The sequence below is a fragment of the Ranitomeya imitator genome, chromosome 7, assembly GCF_032444005.1.
Source record: "Ranitomeya imitator isolate aRanImi1 chromosome 7, aRanImi1.pri, whole genome shotgun sequence".
NCBI lineage: Eukaryota > Metazoa > Chordata > Amphibia > Anura > Dendrobatidae > Ranitomeya > Ranitomeya imitator.
The window spans coordinates 57,072,680-57,088,553 of record NC_091288.1 but is presented as its reverse complement, the minus strand read 5'-3'; the positions used below and the strand labels follow the sequence as shown (position 1 = coordinate 57,088,553).

The 15,874-nt window shown below is 45.8% G+C and overlaps 1 long non-coding RNA gene across 1 annotated transcript in view; it reads left to right on the top strand.

The window, feature by feature from the left end:
- Window positions 1-15,874, top strand: part of LOC138645850 (uncharacterized) — a 64,579-nt gene that overhangs the window by 21,390 nt on the left and 27,315 nt on the right. Inside the window, exon 2 of the long non-coding RNA XR_011314778.1 lies at window positions 5,707-5,762. This is a non-coding gene — a long non-coding RNA (uncharacterized lncRNA). The remainder of the gene's footprint in view (window positions 1-5,706; window positions 5,763-15,874) is intronic.

The window sequence follows — 15,874 nt, the reverse complement described above, 5'->3', positions numbered from 1 at the left end:
ACCGTGGAGAAGAAGGTGTTTAATATGTTAGCTTTTTCCTCGTCATCTACAACCATTCTTTCCTCACTATTTTTTAAGGGGCCTACATTTTCAGTTTTTATTCTTTTACTATTGATATAGTTGAAGAACAGTTTGGGATTAGTTTTACTCTCCTTAGCAATGTGCTTCTCTGTTTCCTTTTTGGCAGCTTTAATTAGTTTTTTAGATAAAGTATTTTTCTCCCTATAGTTTTTTAGAGCTTCAATGGTGCCATCCTGCTTTAGTAGTGCAAATGCTTTCTTTTTACTGTTAATTGCCTGTCTTACTTCTTTGTTTAGCCACATTGGGTTTTTCCTATTTCTAGTCCTTTTATTCCCACAAGGTATAAACCGCTTACACTGCCTATTTAGGATGTTCTTAAACATTTCCCATTTATTATCTGTATTATTAGTTCTGAGGATATTGTCCCAGTCTACCAGATTAAGGGCATCTCTAAGCTGGTCAAACTTTGCCTTCCTAAAGTTCAGTGTTTTTGTGACTCCCTGACAAGTCCCCCTAGTGAAAGACAGGTGAAACTGTACAATATTGTGGTCGCTATTTCCTAGATGCCCGACCACCTGCAGATTTGTTATTCTGTCAGGTCTATTAGATAGTATTAGGTCTAAAAGTGCTGCTCCTCTGGTACAGAAGGAAGGAACATCGTTCAGTGAGCGTGTAGGAGAGCTAAGCACAGGAGAGTGATATCAGGGGAGGACAGCTGCAAATGAGCGATCCCCCTCTGAAGCGCAGACAACCGGTAGCCGGAGCACCGAGGTTGTAAAGGACTCTAAGACTTACAGCAGAGACTGGCAGGACAGCTGAACTGCAAGTTAGCTGTCTGCCTCAATACCCAGGAGGCACAGTGACACATAGAGCCCGGGTTGTGATAGAGACCCTGTAAAAAGGCTTGAGTCACCTGTCATATGGGTTTATGTCCTATCCTATATGGGGGACAGAGAGAAGAACTGTGAGGACCTTATCAGAAGCCATAGGCAGTAAGGGACTACATCACCACTGCATTAGAGGAAGGCTTTTAACTCCACCTGGATAAGGGGACTCCCAACTTGCCTCCAAGCCGGTCGGACTCTGCCTATCCTGTGATCTGGTACCCTGGACTGTGGCTGCCTGAAGTCTTCAGTAAACCAGGTAAAGAGACTGCAAACCTGTGTCCTTGTTCTTTACTGCGCCATTCACCACCTTCCATCTACACACCGGGAGCCCTGAGGATATACTTCACCTGTGGGAAGTTATACCTTCTAGCTGCCATAACATCACCCCAGAGGACCCCTTAAAGCAGCGTCGGTCCCCACTGACCGAATACCACAGGTGGTGTCACGAACATAAACTTTATTAAATTTCCCTTTTAAATGGGCACCCAGGGCCACGGACCGGGTTGCCACTGTGATATTCCCTTGTGAACACCGGACCTGGTACCGGCTACCCTACGGCCCTGGAGGGTGACTCATTTGTCCATTAGGGGCGGTATACAAAGAGAAGAGGAGGGGGCCTAGGACTGATCCTTGAGGAACCCCAATAGTAAGGGGAAGGAGAGAGGAGGAGGAACCAGCAAAAGAAACAATGAAGGAGCGGTCAGAGAGATAGGAGGAGAACCAGGAGAGAACAGTGTCCTTGAGGCCGATGGAGGGGAGCATATTGAGGAGGAGCTGATGATCCACAGTATCGAATGCCGCGGAGAGATCCAGGAGAATAAGCATGGAGTAGTGACTATTAGATTTAGCTGTTAGTAGATCATTAGAGACTTTAGTGAGAGCAGTTTCAGTAGAGTGTAAAGAGCGGAAACCAGATTGAAGAGGGTCGAGAAGAGAATTATCTGAGAGATAGCGGATAAGATGGAGTGGACAAGGCGTTCGAGGAGTTTAGAAATGAAGGGAAGATTAGAGACAAGATAGTTAGCGGCATAGTTTTGGTCGCGGGATGGTTTTTTAAGTAATGGATGTATGATGGCATGCTTAAATGAGGAGGGAAAGATGCTGGAAAAGAGAGAGGTTGAATATTTTTGCTAGGTGAGAGGTGACAGCAGGGGAAAGGGACTGGAGGAGATGTGATGGAATGGGGTCACTGGTGCAAGTGGTCGGGTGAGAAAATGCAAGGAGCCTGATTACTTCTTCTTCTGTAACTGGTTCAAAGTCAGAGAGTGAACTAGATGCATTGGGGGAGGGAGGACAGTGCATGGTATGAAGGGATTTAGAGATAATTTCCTGTCGGATGCGGTCAATTTTTTCTTTGAAGTAAATGGCCAGATCGTCAGCGTGGAGATCTGTGGTTGGGGCCTACACTCTTGGGTTGAGTAGGGAATGAAAAGTGTCAAAGAGACGTTTAGGGTTACTGGATAGTGATGTGATGAGGGTGTTAAAATAGGTTTGTTTGGAGAGGTGAAGTGCAGAATGGTATGTTTTAAGCATAAACTTATAATGGATGAAATCTTTGGGTAGATTAGATTTTCTCCACGGATGTTCGGCACACCTAGAGCACTGCTGCAAGAGACGTTTTTGCAGCCTGTGCCATGTTTGTCGCTGTCTGTGCCGAGTTGTTCTATGTATCGGAGGTGCAGTTTGCAGGGTTTCATTGTAATGCTTCAGTGCAGAATCAGGACATGAGATGGAGGAGATAGACGATGACTGCAAGTACTTCATAAGTTTCTGGGTGTTAATGGGATGGCAGTTCTTGAAAGAGAATGAAAGAATTTTGTGGTCAGAGAGCGGGAGACGGGAGTTTGTGAAATCGTCCACTGAGCAAAGCTGGGAGAAGACCAAGTCGAGGATGTTTCCGTCTTCATGCATTGGAGAGATAGTATGCTGAGAGAGGCTGAAAGAGGAGGTTAGAGATAAAAGGTGAAAAGCAGATGGGGAGAGGGGAAAAGCAATGGGGATGTTGAAATCACCCACGATGAGGGTGGGGATGTCACAGGAGAGAAAGAATGGAAGCCAGGTGGCAAAATGATCCAGGAACTGATGAGAGGGGCCGAGAGGGCGATACACCACTGCCACTTGCATGGAAAGGGGGATGTAGAGTCTGACTGCATGACCAGATTGTAAGTGGTCAAAGAGGGAGCAAAAGGAGAGGTGGGAGGACAGTTCAAAATGGATGCGTTGTTCCAGTAGTTTGGAGGCATAGGCGAGAAATGATATGGGGCGATAGCTAGACAAAGAGGGTGGGTCAAGGGTGGGCTATTTGAGGATGGGTGTCATTGAGGTATGTTTCTATCCAGAGGGAAGGCACCAGTTTGTTAGTGACAGGTTGAAGAGGTGGGATAGGCTTGTAATGAAGACTGTGGTAAAGTTTGGAATGAGGTGGGATGTTTTTGTGTCAAGTTCACAGGTGGTGAGGAAAAGTCTTCAGCTGAGATGAGAGGAGAGGGCGAGCAAGCTGGTGGATGCAGGAGAGAATTGAAAGTACTGAATAGCTGTTTAGAGTTGTGAGACAGGTATGATATCAGGGATGAAAAGACTGTTTGTTTTGCTGCGGTGAGCAATTGTGCAGCATTTTTACAACTTCTGATACTGGATGGGCTACTCCTCTCCCTTTCTTTGGCAGCCGTACAGAGGTATGCTTTGTAGATGATGGCTAGAAATAACTTGTGCCCAAGTAGATGGCAAGCGTTGCATCAAGTGGCCTCTGCTCCTCAAAATCCACCTTAACATCACACATAGGTCTGCAGACAGCTACATATCACCACCACAAAATGACAACGTGGAATACTGCGGGCTGTATATGTATTTTTAATGTAATGAGCTATGCACACTGTTGAATTTCACTGAGACTAAATAACAAGGTGAGATATGACATTGTGTATCACGCTAGCAACTGCCCCCCAAAATATTTCTTTATGCACAACAGCTCAAATCACAGAACAATGTCACCACAAAACTAAATGACAAAATATGGCATGCTGTTTCACATTTATCTAGTGAAAAAATAAGATTTAGATTGTTATACTTGTGCATGAAGCACAATAGAAGCAGTGCACAGCACACTTGTAGGACATGGGCCCTACTGGCTTTGTCTGTGGACCTCAGTAATGGCAAAAAAAAGTCTGGAAGAACAGTTTCACAGCCAGACTGGACACTAGCTAGCCACACTATCTGACTGATAAACAACCACCTAACTAAATAAATCTTGCTGCTAACAGTACCAGCCTCAGGATCAGCCTCTCTGCACTGTTACAAGGAACAAAGGTATCCAGCTCAGGAGATAAAATCAAAAGTCTTTATTTGACAACTTTAAAATGAAGCTGCTTAACAAGCCGGTGTATACCAGAGGAAGAAATGCCTTGAGCAACTGGATGCATTTCGAACACATGTTCTTAGTCCTCAGTTTCACAATGAGCAGTCTTTATTGTGAGATAAGCTTATAAATGTGCCCCAGCTATATACTGTGCAACAGCTGTGTCTCACCATTCAGAAACATGGCCTGAATATATTGCATCTCCTGGCCAGGGTGGGAAGCAAAAGAGTAAGCAAGCAGGATAGCAGGGAATAGGAGATGCTGCTTTCTGTGAGCTAAAATATTCCCTGCTTATTTTTGAACAGTCAGGAAATGTTTTACCTCACAGAAAGAATCAGCTGTGATATTGTAGGGGTTAGAAGGATAGACGACTTTGTGGCAAAAGGGGAGTTACTTGACCTTGTTTACTGTTGATATGTAAATGGGTGATAAAGAATGTTTTATGTTATTATTATGGCCAGTTTTGTGTTTCGGTTCTCCTAGAGGCTCTGCCTCAAGGCCGTCCCTGGGAATGGAGGGAGGTCTGTGCACTATTGGAACCATTACCACCATAGGGATACACAGAAAAACATACAGTTAATATATGGGATTAACCCACTGGTTGAGAGGGGTTAGATCAATTCATAGGGGAAGCACTTCCTAATTGAGTCAGTTAAGCCATGAGTGGAGGAGAGTGGGGTGTTTAGTAGAGTCAGAAAGTGCTAGACAATGACAGTGTCAATGGTTTCTAATAAAATGCACGTAGCAGAGGTGGGAGGGTTCTTTCAGTACAAGTCTCCTTGTTGCATAGTTTGGTCGCAAAGAAACTTGTGAGAGTAGATTATATGGGGTAATTCAACATTATCTTCACAGAACGTGAGGTACATGCATCAGCTTCTTAATACAGCGTAACAAGAAGTCTGAAAGGACCTTCTACAAGAGAGAAGATGAAACCAAAGTACAACAAGTATATGCATTACATTCAACTAAACATATAACAGTAACAACATCGCCATCTACTGTCAGAAATGTGTAAAGTCCTCCTGCACACAAATAAGTCTGTATCTGTTGCATATCTGCCAACACTCCTAACAGTACAAAGACACATCTGATGCTTCGTCTGGTCACTGGAACAGTCTTGGGCTTATGGCACAGTATAGGAATTGAGTGCCATATCTCTGCCTCCCCTGTGAGTAAGATATTGGCCGGGTCGCAGTAGTATGAAAGATAGTGGGCTTCAGTGAAACTGTTATGCCTGCCAGAAGGTTCCTTGTACAAACAGTGAAAATTGAGGTGGGGGCAGGTCAGGCAGAATGGAGTTTAGGACTGATAATACGCAGGACCAATTGAACATTACCAAAAGAGACTCTATCTCAATATGTATGCCACGACTGTTTGCATCCGTATTACACAGTAAAGCCAAAACTGTTGAATTGGACTAATGGTCTCCTGTCATATTTGTAGGTGCAGCCGGATCCAGTCCCATTGACGGAGAAGCTATAAGGACACATGATCTACAAGTAAGTAAAGACTGAACTCACAATCACCATACATACCTGTCTGACCCCTGTTTAGAAGAGGGGTTTCAGAACAAAGAGAACTTCTTTCCAGCGCAAAGCAAACCTGCCATGTAACCTCCTTCACACCCATGCTGTATTACACCCCAGTCAACAGTTTACTTCAGATAATGTGTTTTTTGTCTTGTTTGGGCATTTGCGATATTAGGCTATATAATATTTTCTGGAGGGACAGACACATAGAGAAGAGGACCTTTATGTAAGAGCAGAATATGAGCCTTTTGCATTTCTATAGTGCATCATAATGCACTATAAGTGTCTGTGACAGAAGCTGCTCGCTGGCTTGGATGTGGAAGTGGGCTCTCTTATCTCTTGGACCCCTCTGTGGATTCACAGGTTGCGCCTATGTTATGTCCACCCCCTGATTCCCTACATAAGTTTGCATTTACTGTAACTGGAATGGTCCTTTCTCTGAATCATAATGATGTGAGCTCATCCACAGCTGTGTCTGACATAAATTAGGAACATGCTACTTGGGGATTTGCATTGGGAATCTAGGATATTGAATCTGCCTGGAACTAGAAAAACAAAAGAGATATTTCGAAGGAACTCACATTTCCTAATAAAAGGCCTGTATGGCAGGTGTTCTGTTACTGACCAAAATTTATGAGCCAAGAGATTGTTTTTCCCTTTAGAATAAGATTATTTAAAATTCCTGATCAATATTATTTTTATTAGTCAGTATATAAATATGTCATTGACCTAAATAACCAAACTCAAACTGACATTTCACGAGAACTTCTTGGTCTATGATTATAGCAAGCTGTGACAAGAGCACGCATAGCTGCCATTCATCTAACAGAGGGCTTGCTCACACCGCCATATACATCAGATGAGTGCTATCTGAATTTTTATCGGATCAGGCTTGGACCAATGTTATTCAATGGGGTAGTGCTGTTGACCGATTGTTTTCGCTGACGGAATCTGTCAGTGAAAAAAGTTGCAGCATGCTACAATTTCACTGAAATTGGATGCAACTTACCAGTTAAGTCTATGGGTATGTATAGAAAACATCGGACTGCACTCGGATTTCATACTTGAAAAAGATCTGTTACACGTTGAAACGTCGCATCCTGTATATGGCAGAATAAAGATGTTTTGACTTCATCACCTGCTGCACACTGTCCACTATTTTCCTGTGCATGCTGAATCCCACCACTCTTCTTGGATTTTGGACTTTGCGTCTTTATACAGGAGAATGCTCGGATCTGCACTCCTGTCCCTTGAAGAGTGCTGAGAACTAAGATGATTGACATCTGAGTGCAATACAATTTCCATGGAATCACACAATAGAAAAGGAGAAATTTTGTTCTCCATCTTCTCACTGTGCTTCGATTCTCTCCAATTCACTATGCTGACACTCGGATCAAACTCTGATCACAGTTTGAACAGAGTTCTATTAGCATAATCAAACCGATTATCTTGGATGACAGAATCTATTATCGTGTAACTCTGTCTAGAGAATAATTCATTAAATGATTCGCACCAGAAACCTGCCACAAAACTGTTTGAACTTTAGGGCCCTGATTCAACAAGACCAGCAATTTTCTCGCCGGTCTTGATGAGGAGACATAGTAGAGTCAAATGTTCCTGATTCATGAATTGGGAGTGTCTGATCAGAGGCATGCATCTCCATGTGGCACACCAGAAATTATACTCCAGTCACTGACTAGTATAAGATTTCTGGCATATGGAACACTATAACTAGACATGGATTTGATGAGCTGTGATGTCACGCCCCTGATCGTCCCCCTGTTCACCCCAGCTCCATAAGAGCTGGGAGAAACTGACTTCTCTACACCTGCTTCCTTGGACTGACAGGGCTCTCTCTTGCAAAATATAGGGAGATACCGATCACTCCAAGGGAGTGGGTGGGGAGAAGGTGCCGGTACCCGCCATTCCGACTAGTCTCTTGTGCGACTTGGTCCCTGGTGGCTTTTAAAGTATGTTTTTCTTTGAAAAGCTGCAGCATTTCAGACTCAAACATACCTGTCTGTAATCATGCATTCATTGTCTGACATATGCTGCCGTAGATAGATGTCCTTTAACAATCTTGACACATCTTATTTAAATGGACTCTTTATCAAGACTACCGCAAAAAAAATGCTAAATTAGGTGCATGGGCCTCATACAATGCCAGACACACATGCTTCTTGTCACACATGATCAATGGAAGTCACAGGGCCCCCACCATCAGTTACACATGCATCCATACCAGCAATACGTACTGTAGGTGTCTCCTATAATGTCTGCCACACATGTGCCCATAAAGGTCACAATGCCAACCACAGTTTTCCATATGGCGCTGGAAATACGATATGGCTTGGCTAAGTCCATGCTTACCTTTGGGGCTGAGATTTGGCAGAACTGACTGTGCTGACCTTTATGAAATCACAATTGTGAGACTTCTGTCCCTTTTTCATTCTTCATGGTTGTCATGTGTCTGTTATGTGAAAGTTATTCAAAGAATTAAAACAAGGTCCAAATTGCCCCCCAATGCTTCTTACTTGGGTTATACAATAGCATTCTGGGCAGTTGTTAATCTCTTCTAGTGAATTACCTGAATGTAATCTTTGGAGGGTGTTTATAATAATAATTAAGAAAAACCTTTTCGGTGGTAAGGGGAGAGGGCATCCCACTGAGATGGGTGAGAGCACAGTGGACCTCCTTGGACATGCTGGACTGTTTCTATTCTGACTCCATAACTAGGCTGCTAGTGTGGGGGCTCTTGAGACACTGTTTCTTGGCTGTCTCTATGTACCATTACTCACATAAAGAAATTTCAACAGATAGCTTGACTGAAATGTAGAGGTAGGTATGAAGTTTTATTTTCACGCTGACGTCTTGTAGTTCTTACATTAGGTAAAAAAGACTATTCAGAACCAGATATGCAAGACATGAGCTTCTTAATGTGGCAGATATACTCAGAATGAAGAAGGGAGGGGTTACTGACATCAAGCAAGGGAGACAGACAGCGCCGGAGGACAGAAACGGAATGTAAGTATGTAGTGTTTGTTTTTTTAACGTTTACGCTGGTAACCAGGGTAAACATCAAGTTACTAAGCGTGGCCCTGCGCTTAGTAACCCGATGTTTACCCTGGTTACCAGGGGACTTCGGGATCGTTGGTCGCTGGAGAGCTGTCTGTGTGACAGCTCTCCAGCGACCACACAGCGACGAAACAACGACGCTGCAGCGATCGGCATCGTTGTCGTATCGCTGCAGCATCGTTTCAGTGTGACGGTACCCTTAGAGGTATTTATCTATGAAGATTAGAGTTGAGTGACCTTGACCTTTTTAGAGTCGAGCCGGGTTTCGCGAAACCCGACTATCTCAAAAGTCGGGTCGAGTGAAATCGGCCGATTATGACGTAAAGTCGGGATCGACCGAAACACGAAACCCAATGCAAGTCAATGGGGCAGCATAGTCGGCAGTGAGTGGGGGCCAGGAAAACACCTAGAGTGCCCATTTTAATGTCAAAACCATCCATTCTTCTTAATGAAGCTTGTCAAGCGTAATTTACCTTATAATAATTGGAAGGCATTTGAAATTGGGGGTCATTTGGCTAAAGTTGTGGTGGGTAGGGCTGGTTCAAGTAATTAGTGGGCCCAGGAAATCTGGACCACGTCACGGCAGTGGAGCAGGGAGAGGTAAGTATTTCAACTTTGCAAGTGCTGTGAACCTGAGCAAGCAGGGGGGGCCCACTCGTTGGCATTGGCACTGGCACAGGGCCCCTCAAAGTACAGCGGTGTGTTTGCACGGCGGGGGCGCCTCCCACCGGCAGCAACACTTTTGCGTACTATGAGAGGCCCTGTGCCAGTGACGTCGCCAACTAGTATTCCTCCCCCCACCTGATGAAGGAACCTGCACTTTCATCTGCACCTTCCTCTTTGTCCCCGTGTAAGGTGGTATGGTATGCGGGAAGAGCAACCTGACTTTCAGCAGGGTCACAATGTTGTTGTGTAGCGTGCACGGGGAATGTTGCGTTATGGGTCAATGTACCAGCAGACTCATCTATCACTGGCTGGGCAATGGGCAGGATGAGGAGGAAACACAGATATAGGCCCAAAGAATAAAGTTGGCTAAATGCAGTTCAAAATTGGTAACACCGGAATAACCAGGGGGCATTGCAGTGGAGGACAACTGGAATGAGAGGCTGACACAGAGAGTAGGCCCAAATCAGTAAGTAGTCGAAATGCAGTTCAAAATTGGCAACCGTAGTAAACAGGCGGCACAGCTTTTTTCAGTGGAGGAGAACAGCAAGGAGTGGCAGACACCGATAGTAGGCCCCAACCCAACTAGTAGGCCAAATGCAGTCTAACATTAACAACTACTTAACGAGCGCCTGAAAACAGAATTTCAGGACAGGAAACCAGGAGAACAGCAAGGAGTGGCAGACACCGATAGTAGGCCCCAAACCAACTAGTACGCCAAATGCAGTTGTTCCGTTTAACCACAATTTAATGAGAGCCTGAAGATAGAAGTTCAGGAAAGGCAACCTGGAGAACACCTTGGAGTGGAACACACCATCTCTCTACACCCCATACCCAATTTGTAGGCCTAATGCAGTGTAGTTTCCAAGAACTACTAAACGAGAGCCGGAAGATCGAAGCTCAGGAAAGGCAACCTGGAGAACACCTTGGAGTGGAACACACCATCTCTCTACACCCCATACCCAATTTGTAGGCCTAATGCAGTGTAGTTTCCAACAACTACTAAACGAGAGCCGGAAGATCGAAGCTCAGGAAAGGCAACCCGGAGAACACCTTGGAGTGGAACACACCATCTCTCTACACCCCATACCCAATTTGTAGGCCTAATGCAGCGTAGTTTCCAGCAACTACTAAACGAGAGCATGAAGATCGAAGCATTGGCGAGGAAACCTGGGGAACACCTTGGAGTGGAACACACCATCTCTCTACACCCCATACCCAATTTGTAGGCCTAATGCAGCGTAGTTTCCAACAACTACTAAACGAGAGCCGGAAGATCGAAGCTCAGGAAAGGCAACCCGGAGAACACCTTGGAGTGGAAAACACCATCTCTCTACACCCCATACCCAATTTGTAGGCCTAATGCAGTGTAGTTTCCAAGAACTACTAAACGAGAGCTGGAAGATCGAAGCTCAGGAAAGGCAACCTGGAGAACACCTTGGAGTGGAACACACCATCTCTCTACACCCCATACCCAATTTGTAGGCCTAATGCAGTGTAGTTTCCAAGAACTACTAAACGAGAGCCGGAAGATCGAAGCTCAGGAAAGGCAACCTGGAGAACACCTTGGAGTGGAACACACCATCTCTCTACACCCCATACCCAATTTGTAGGCCTAATGCAGTGTAGTTTCCAACAACTACTAAACGAGAGCCGGAAGATCGAAGCTCAGGAAAGGCAACCTGGAGAACACCTTGGAGTGGAACACACCATCTCTCTACACCCCATACCCAATTTGTAGGCCTAATGCAGTGTAGTTTCCAAGAACTACTAAACGAGAGCCGGAAGATCGAAGCTCAGGAAAGGCAACCTGGAGAACACCTTGGAGTGGAACACACCATCTCTCTACACCCCATACCCAATTTGTAGGCCTAATGCAGTGTAGTTTCCAAGAACTACTAAACGAGAGCCGGAAGATCGAAGCTCAGGAAAGGCAACCTGGAGAACACCTTGGAGTGGAACACACCATCTCTCTACACCCCATACCCAATTTGTAGGCCTAATGCAGTGTAGTTTCCAAGAACTACTAAACGAGAGCCGGAAGATCGAAGCTCAGGAAAGGCAACCTGGAGAACACCTTGGAGTGGAACACACCATCTCTCTACACCCCATACCCAATTTGTAGGCCCAATGCAGCGTAGTTTCCAACAACTACTAAAGGAGAGCCGGAAGATCGAAGCAATGGAGAGGAAACCTGGGGAACACCTTGGAGTGTAACACACCATCTCTCTACACCCCATACCCAATTTGTAGGCCTAATGCAGCGTAGTTTCCAACAACTACTAAACGAGAGCCGGAAGATCGAAGCAATGGAGAGGAAACCTGGGGAACACCTTGGAGTGTAACACACCATCTCTCTACACCCCATAACCAATTTGTAGGCCTAATGCAGCGTAGTTTCCAACAACTACTAAACGAGAGCATGAAGATCGAAGCAATGGAGAGGAAATCTGGGGAACACCTTGGAGTGGAACACACCATCTCTCTACACCCCATACCCAATTTGTAGGCCTAATGCAGCGTAGTTTCCAACAACTACTAAACGAGAGCATGATGATCGAAGCATTGGCGAGGAAACCTGGAGAACACCTTGGAGTGGAACACACCATCTCTCTACAGTGGAACACACCATCTCTCTACACCCCATACCCAATTTGTAGGCCTAATGCAGCGTAGTTTCCAACAACTACTAAACAAGAGCCGGAAGATCGAAGCTCAGGAAAGGCAACCTGGGGAACACCTTGGAGTGGAACACACCATCTCTCTACACCCCATACCCAATTTGTAGGCCTAATGCAGCGTAGTTTCCAACAACTACTAAACGAGAGCCGGAAGATCGAAGCAATGGAGATGAAACCTGGGGAACACCTTGGAGTGTAACACACCATCTCACTACACCCCATACCCAATTTGTAGGCCTAATGCAGCGTAGTTTCCAACAACTACTAAACGAGAGCCGGAAGATCGAAGCAATGGAGAGGAAACCTGGGGAACACCTTGGAGTGTAACACACCATCTCTCTACACCCCATACCCAATTTGTAGGCCTAATGCAGCGTAGTTTCCAACAACTACTAAACGAGAGCCGGAAGATCGAAGCAATGGAGAGGAAACCTGGGGAACACCTTGGAGTGTAACACACCATCTCTCTACACCCCATACCCAATTTGTAGGCCTAATGCAGCGTAGTTTCCAACAACTACTAAACAAGAGCCGGAAGATCGAAGCAATGGAGAGGAAACCTGGGGAACACCTTGGAGTGTAACACACCATCTCTCTACACCCCATACCCAATTTGTAGGCCTAATGCAGCGTAGTTTCCAACAACTACTAAACGAGAGCATGAAGATCGAAGCAATGGAGAGGAAACCTGGGGAACACCTTGGAGTGGAACACACCATCTCTCTACACCCCATACCCAATTTGTAGGCCTAATGCAGCGTAGTTTCCAACAACTACTAAACGAGAGCATGATGATCGAAGCATTGGCGAGGAAACCTGGGGAACACCTTGGAGTGGAACACACCATCTCTCTACAGTGGAACACACCATCTCTCTACACCCCATACCCAATTTGTAGGCCTAATGCAGCGTAGTTTCCAACAACTACTAAACGAGAGCCGGAAGATCGAAGCTCAGGAAAGGCAACCTGGGGAACACCTTGGAGTGGAACACACCATCTCTCTACACCCCATACCCAATTTGTAGGCCCAATGCAGCGTAGTTTCCAACAACTACTAAACGAGAGCCGGAAGATCGAAGCTCAGGAAAGGCAACCTGGGGAACACCTTGGAGTGTAACAAACCCTCTCTCTACACCACGGAAGGGCTGATTCTTAGGAAGGAAGGCTGTCGGAAAGAAGCAGGGCGCGTCCGAGGGTGATTATATTCTTATTAGGTATATACTCACCCTCGGACGCGCCCTGCTTCTTTATTTGTAATGAATGTTTATTTGCAATGTGGTTTTGACTTACTCTATTTTTTTGGTAAATAATGATTTTATTATTTTCATTGTTTTGCATCTTCTTGGCAATAATATAAAGAAGACGCGACAGGACAACACTCGGTGGATGCCATATCTGTGTTTAAAATTGAAAAAACCTTTCAGTTAACTACTTGCAGGAGAAAGTTATTGTAGCTGGTGGCCATTTTTAGTACTGTACCAGATTTTTGTTGTATGTGTTTGTTTTTAATGTTAAAATGTCTGCATTTGATATCTCTCCAGTATTTTCTTTTTTATAAGCAAAATACTTATTTTTATATTTTCTGATGTTGGTTCCAGGGGTACACGGGCAGCAGTGGTGTGGTCAGTGGAGGCCTAGTGGAAGGAGTGACCGCAGACAGGCATCGAAGGCCTAAAATAATAACACATGGCTGTAGGCAATTTTAAATTGGTTCCAGGGGTACACGGGCAGCAGTGGTGTGGTCAGTGGAGGCCTAGTGGAAGGAGTGACCGCAGACAGGCATCGAAGGCCTAAAATAATAACACATGGCTGTAGGCAATTTTAAATTGGTTCCAGGGGTACACGGGCAGCAGTGGTGTGGTCAGTGGAGGCCTAGTGGAAGGAGTGACCGCAGACAGGCATCGAAGGCCTAAAATAATAACACATGGCTGTAGGCAATTTTAAATTGGTTCCAGGGGTACACGGGCAGCAGTGGTGTGGTCAGTGGAGGCCTAGTGGAAGGAGTGACCGCAGACAGGCATCGATGGCCTAAAATAATAACACATGGCTGTAGGCAATTTTAAATTGGTTCCAGGGGTACACGGGCAGCAGTGGTGTGGTCAGTGGAGGCCTAGTGGAAGGAGTGACCGCAGACAGGCATCGAAGGCCTAAAATAATAACACATGGCTGTAGGCAATTTTTAAATTGGTTCCAGGGGTACACGGGCAGCAGTGGTGTGGTCAGTGGAAGCCTAGTGGAAGGAGTGACCGCAGACAGGCATCGAAGGCCTAAAATAATAACACATGGCTGTAGGCAATTTTAAATTGGTTCCAGGGGTACACGGGCAGCAGTGGTGTGGTCAGTGGAGGCCTAGTGGAAGGAGTGACCGCAGACAGGCATCGAAGGCCTAAAATAATAACACATGGCTGTAGGCAATTTTAAATTGGTTCCAGGGGTACACGGGCAGCAGTGGTGTGGTCAGTGGAGGCCTAGTGGAAGGAGTGACCGCAGACAGGCATCGAAGGCCTAAAATAATAACACATGGCTGTAGGCAATTTTAAATTGGTTCCAGGGGTACACGGGCAGCAGTGGTGTGGTCAGTGGAGGCCTAGTGGAAGGAGTGACCGCAGACAGGCATCGAAGGCCTAAAATAATAACACATGGCTGTAGGCAATTTTAAATTGGTTCCAGGGGTACACGGGCAGCAGTGGTGTGGTCAGTGGAGGCCTAGTGGAAGGAGTGACCGCAGACAGGCATCGAAGGCCTAAAATAATAACACATGGCTGTAGGCAATTTTAAATTGGTTCCAGGGGTACACGGGCAGCAGTGGTGTGGTCAGTGGAGGCCTAGTGGAAGGAGTGACCGCAGACAGGCATCGAAGGCCTAAAATAATAACACATGGCTGTAGGCAATTTTAAATTGGTTCCAGGGGTACACGGGCAGCAGTGGTGTGGTCAGTGGAGGCCTAGTGGAAGGAGTGACCGCAGACAGGCATCGAAGGCCTAAAATAATAACACATGGCTGTAGGCAATTTTAAATTGGTTCCAGGGGTACACGGGCAGCAGTGGTGTGGTCAGTGGAGGCCTAGTGGAAGGAGTCACCGCAGACAGGCATCGAAGGCCTAAAATAATAACACATGGCTGTAGGCAATTTTAAATTGGTTACAGGGGTACACGGGCAGCAGTGGTGTGGTCAGTGGAGGCCTAGTGGAAGGAGTGACCGCAGACAGGCATCGAAGGCCTAAAATAATAACACATGGCTGTAGGCAATTTTAGATTGGTTCCAGGGGTACACGGGCAGCAGTGGTGTGGTCAGTGGAGGCCTAGTGGAAGGAGTGACCGCAGACAGGCATCGAAGGCCTAAAATAATAACACATGGCTGTAGGCAATTTTAAATTGGTTCCAGGGGAACACGGGCAGCAGTGGTGTGGTCAGTGGAGGCCTAGTGGAAGGAGTGACCGCAGACAGGCATCGAAGGCCTAAAATAATAACACATGGCTGTAGGCAATTTTAAATTGGTTCCAGGGGTACACGGGCAGCAGTGGTGTGGTCAGTGGAGGCCTAGTGGAAGGAGTGACCGCAGACAGGCATCGAAGGCCTAAAATAATAACACATGGCTGTAGGCAATTTTAAATTGGTTCCAGGGGTACACGGGCAGCAGTGGTGTGGTCAGTGGAGGCCTAG